The sequence below is a fragment of the Anolis sagrei genome, chromosome 12 (assembly GCF_037176765.1).
Source record: "Anolis sagrei isolate rAnoSag1 chromosome 12, rAnoSag1.mat, whole genome shotgun sequence".
NCBI lineage: Eukaryota > Metazoa > Chordata > Lepidosauria > Squamata > Dactyloidae > Anolis > Anolis sagrei.
Window position 1 is genome coordinate 1 of NC_090032.1, and position 5742 is coordinate 5742.

At 40.5% G+C, this 5742-nt stretch overlaps 1 long non-coding RNA gene across 1 annotated transcript; it reads left to right on the top strand.

The window, feature by feature from the left end:
* The first annotated feature begins 882 nt into the window (after window positions 1–882).
* Window positions 883–5742, top strand: LOC137097698 (uncharacterized). The gene is made up of 2 exons (XR_010910367.1): window positions 883–1793; window positions 4781–5742. It is a non-coding gene; the product is annotated as an uncharacterized lncRNA (long non-coding RNA).

Genomic DNA, 5742 nt, shown 5'->3' on the forward strand with positions numbered 1-5742 from the left:
TAGGGCGACTAATATGATCCAGGGTCTGGAGAACAAGCCCTATGAGGAGCGGCTTAAGGAGCTGGGCATGTTTAGCCTGAAGAAGAGAAGAGAGGAGGAGGGAGGGAGCTTCCTTTCTGCTTCCCTGGAGACTAGGACTCAATGGAACAATGGCTTCAAACTACAAGAGAGGAGATTCCACCTGAACATGAGGAAGAACTTCCTGACTGTGAGAGCTGTTCAGCAGTTGAACTCTCTGCCCCAGAGTGCAGTGGAGGCATTGAAGCAGAGGCTGGATGGCCATCTGTCAGGGGTGCTCTGAATGTGATTGTCCTGCTTCTTGGCGGAATGGGGTTGGGCTGGAGGATGGCCCAGGCGGTCTCTTCCCACTCTAGGATTCGATGAAGGCCGGTGGGTGTCCAAACAGGGGCCACAATTGGCCCTCAGCGGAAGGGACGCAAGAGGCCAACATCTTTCTCTCTGTACCCAAGGAGGAAGGGAGGAAGGAAGGAAGGAGGTCAAGGGAGGAAGGAAGGGAAGAAGGAAGTCAAGGAAGGGAGGGAGGCCTGGAGAGAGAAGGCCAGAGGGAATCCAAATGGACCGCAATTGGCCCCCAGGTGAAGGGACACAAGAGGCCGGCATCTCTCTCTCTCTCTCTCTCTGTACCCAAGAAGGAAGGAAGGAAGTCAAGGGACGAGGGGAAGGAGGCCTGCAGAGAGAGAGGACCGGAGGGAATCCAAACAGGGGCCACAATTGGCCCTCAAGGGAAGGGACACAAGAGGCCGCCATCTCTCTCTCTCTGTACCCAAGAAGGAAGGAAGGAAGGAAGGAAGGGAGGGAGGGAGGGAGGGAGGGAGGGAGGGAGGGAGGGAGGGAGGGAGGGAGGGAGGGAGGGATGAAGTCAAGGAAGGGAGGGAGGAAAGAAGGAAGAGAAGGAGGCCTGGAGAGAGAGGGTTGGTGGGAATCCAAACAGGGGCCACAATTGGGCCACGGGGGAAGGGACGGACGCAATTGGGGCCCCCAAGGGAAGGGACGCGCCACCTCTCCCTCCCCAAGAAGGAAGGAAGAGAGAGAGGGGAAAAGGAATGGAGGGAGGGCCGGAGAGAGAGGGATGGGGGGAATCCAAACAGGGGCCACAATTGGCCCCCCAAGAAAGAAGGAAGGAAGTCACGAGAGGAAGGGAGGAAGTCAAGGAGGTCTGGAGAGAGAGGGTGCACGGAAATTTGAACAGGGGCTGCAATTGGCCCCCAGGTGAAGGGATGCAAGAGGCCGCCATCTCTCTCTCTCTCTCTCTCTCTCTCTCTCTCTGTAGCCAGGAAGGAAGGAAGGGAAGAAGGAAGTCAAGGGAGGGAGGGAGGGAGGAAAGAAGCAAGAGAGGGACAGAGGGAATCCAAACAGGGGCCGCGGGCCATCATCTCTCGCTCTCTCCCCCCAAGAAAGAAGGAAGGAAGTGGAGAAAGGAAGGGAGGAAGTCAAGGGGAGCCGGCGGAAGTCCAAACAGGGGCCAAAATTGACTTCATGCATTTGTAAACGCGCCCAGGGCTTCCTGTTTGAATCCTGCCTGTTCTTTCACCGTTCTGGATGTTTGCACGGGGCCCGCAAGAGGGGTCCGACCCCCCCGCTGGCACTCCCCAAGCCTAGCGTGTGTCCCCCCCCCCTTTGTTGCCCTCCCCGGCAGGTCCAGTCTGCGGCGCTGGACGAGATGTTCCAGCAGACGGAGGACATAGCGTTCCGGTACCACAAGGCAGCGCTCCTGCTGGAAGGCCTGGCCAAGATCCTCCAGGACCCGGCCGACATCGAGAACATCCACAAATGCAAGTCCCGGGGGGGGGGGGGGTCGGGGGGGGGCACTTAGGCCGGCAAGGATGGGGAGGCTGGATTATTATCATTATATTATTATCATCATCATCATTATTGTCATGGCTGGAAACACTGGGTGGTTGTAGGCTTTTCAGGCTATAAATAGAAGCATTCTCTCCTGACGTTTTGCCTGCATCTATGGCAAGCATCCTCAGAGGTTGTTTTGGACTGCAACTCCCACAATTCCTAACCGCCGGACCACTCACACAACCATCATGTCAGGCGACACAGAGAAGCCATTGAAATCCATAAGCATGTGGACAATTTCAATAGAAAGGAGGAAACTATGAAAATGAACAAAATTTGGCTATCAGTATTTAAAAAAAAACACTCAAAAATTACAACAGCACAACAGAGAGGAAACAATCTGGGACATCTAATCACCTCTCAACAAAAGATTGCCCCAGGCTCAGCCAAGCCTTTCAATGCTAATGAAGGTGGTCAGTTGAAACATTCCCACCTAGCTCCAGCAGACAAGAGTCCTTTGTCCCACCCTGGTCATTCCACAGATATATAAACCCATTGTCCTAATTCCAACAGACCTCACTCCCTCTGAGGATGCTTGCCATAGATGCAGGTGAAATGCCAGGAGAGAATGCCTCTAGAACATGGCCATATATAACCCGAAAAAACCCACAAGAACCTAGTGATTCCAGCCATGAAAGCCTTCGACAATACAATAATTACTTTTTATTATTTATTATTTTTATTATTATTTATTATAATTATTATTTACTTATAATTATTGTAGTAATTATATTATTATAATACATTAATTATTTATATTTATTACATAATAATTAATTATAATTAATTATAATTACTTTTTATTATTTACTTTTAGTAATTATATTATTATAATACATTATTTATATTTATTACATAATAATTATAATTACTTTTTATTAGTTACTTATTATTATTATAATTATTATTTAATTATTATTATAGTAATTATATTGTTGTAATACATTAATTATTTATATTTGTTACATAATAATAACTTTTTATTACTTACTTATTATTTACTTATTATTATTATTTACTTATTATTATAATTATTATAGTAATTATATTATAATACATTATATTTATCACATAATAATTAATTACTATAATTATAATTAATTTTTTATTATTTACTTATTATAAATATAATTAGTTATTATTATTTACTTACTATTATTATAGTAATTATGTTATAATAATACATTAATTATTTATATTTATTACATAATAATAATTATAATAATTATAATTAATAATTATTATAATCCCTCAGTTCTTGTGGGTTTTTTCGGGCTATAGGGCCATGTTCTAGAGGCATTCTCTCCTGACGTTTCGCCTGCATCTATGGCAAGCATCCTCAGAGGAAGTGAGGTCTGTTGGAAATGGGAAAATTGGGTTTGCATATCTGTGGAATAATGACCAGGGTGTGACAAAGGACTCTTGTCTGCTGGGGCTAGGTGGGAATGTTTCAACTGATCACCTTGATTAGCATTTGATGGCCTGGCAGAGCCTGGAGCAAACTTTTGTTGAGAGGTGATTAGTCGTCCTTGTTTGTTTCCTCTCTGTTGTTGTGCTGTGCATGCGGACAATTTCAACAGAAAGGAGGATTGCTCCAGGCACTGTCAGGCCATCGTATGCTAATCAAGGTGGTCAGTTGAAACATTCCCACCTAGCTCCAGCAGACAAGAGTCCTTTGTCCCACCCTAGTCATTCCACAGATATATAAACCCATTTTTCCTACTTCCAACAGACCTCACTCCCTCTGAGGATGCTTGCCATAGATGCAGGTGAAACGTCAGGAGAGAATGCCTCTAGAACATGGCCAGATAGCCCGAAAAAACCCACAAGAACTGAGGGATTCCAGCCATGAAAGCCTTCGACAATACAATAATAATTACTTTTTATTATTTACTTATTATTATTGTAATTACTCATTATAATTATTATTATTTACTTATTATAATTGTTATAGTAATTATATTATTATAATACATTAATTATTTATATTTATTACATAATAATTATAATTATAATTACTTTTTATTATTTACTTATTATTATAATTAGATATTATTATTTACTTATAATTATTATAGTAATTATATTATTATAATACATTATTTATATTTATTACATAATAATTTATAATTATTAGTTTTTATTATTTACTTATTATAATTATTATTATTTAATTATTATTATAGTAATTATAGTATTATAATACATTATTTATATTTATTACATAATAATTAATTATAATTATAATTAATTTTTAATATTTACTTATTATAATTATTATTATTATAGTAAGTATATTGTTATAATACATTAATTATTTATATTTATTACATAATAATAACTTTTTATTACTTACTTATTATTTACTTATTATTATAATTATTATAGTAATTATATTATAATACATTATTTATATTTATCACATAATAATTAATTACTATAATTTATTTATTTTATTTATTTATTTACTTTACTTGTATACCGCAGTTTCTCAGCCTAACGGCGACTCAACGCGGTTTACAACAAAGGTACAACAATCAACAACGTACAATTTAAAACCCCAAAAACATAATACACAATATTGACACAGCAATAACAACCCAATGCAAGTAATTATAATTACTTATTATAAATATAATTAGTTATTATTATTTACTTATTATTATTATAGTAATTATGTTATAATAATACATTAATTATTTATATTTATTACATAATAATAATTATAATTAATAATATTATAATAATTAATTTACTGTTATTATTGTAATTATTTATAATAATTAATTAATAATTAATACATAATAATAATAATTATGTAAACTTTCGGAGGGTTAAAATGCGGGCGTGTTCCCTTTCCCTCCCGACCTTCCGAACCCTCTTTTGACCCAACCGCCTTCTCCTTCCCTTCCAGATAAAGCCAGCATCGAGCGGAGGCTCTCGGCCCTTTGCTACGGGGCCGTGGCCGTTTACGAAGCGTAGCGGGACCCGCCGTCTCCGCAGTCGGCCCACCACCAAAGAGAAGATCCCACACGGGCAGCCGGTTCCGTTCCTTTTAGACCGTTAACGGAATCCCGAACGCTTGGAACGACGGCGGAGGAGGAAGCTCGCCTTACACCTCGTCCTTCGCAGAAGCCACCGAGCGAGGGACTGACTTTGTTGTCGTGCAAACAAAAGAATTGTGGGAGAGGATTCCTGTATAGATACAAATATATATATATTCCCCCCTCTTCCCCTTTTTGTGGAACTAATCCCGAACTTTTGGTTCCATTTGGGAATCTTTGTAAATAACCCCGACGAAAAAGAGGGAGAGAAAAACCTGCACCTTTGGAAAATAATAATAATAATAATAAGAGTAATAATTGAACAGACAAACAAAGAAAAAGACGGGGCGAAACGACACAACGACGGGAGTTTTGATTTGATCTCGATTCGGACGATATTTTAGTCGTTTTTCCCCGCCGCTCCGAACCACTTTTATATTGCACTAATTACGTACTAAAGGAACGACGTGTTTGTGTTTTGGGGAGAGGGAGATCGACGTGCACACGAAAAGGCACAACAACGAGAGAGGAAGCGCTTCCCTTCGCCGCACAGGAAGGAGGAAGAACGACACAACCTCGATGTCGACGTCTCCATCCATCCGGACCCGGGGCTTCTCCCGGTTTTGTATCTCCGTGGGATCGTCTTTCGCTTTCCGGGCGCCCGAATCCACCTCTTCCCCGGCAATTTTGAACAGACTTCCTGCGGCCGCATGTGACAAATTGTACAGTGTTGCCCTGTATTACCTGTTTTTTAAGAAATATAATTATTATTATTTAATGTTTGGTTCCATTTTGGATAAAGACGTTAATACAGTTTCGATCTACAAACTCA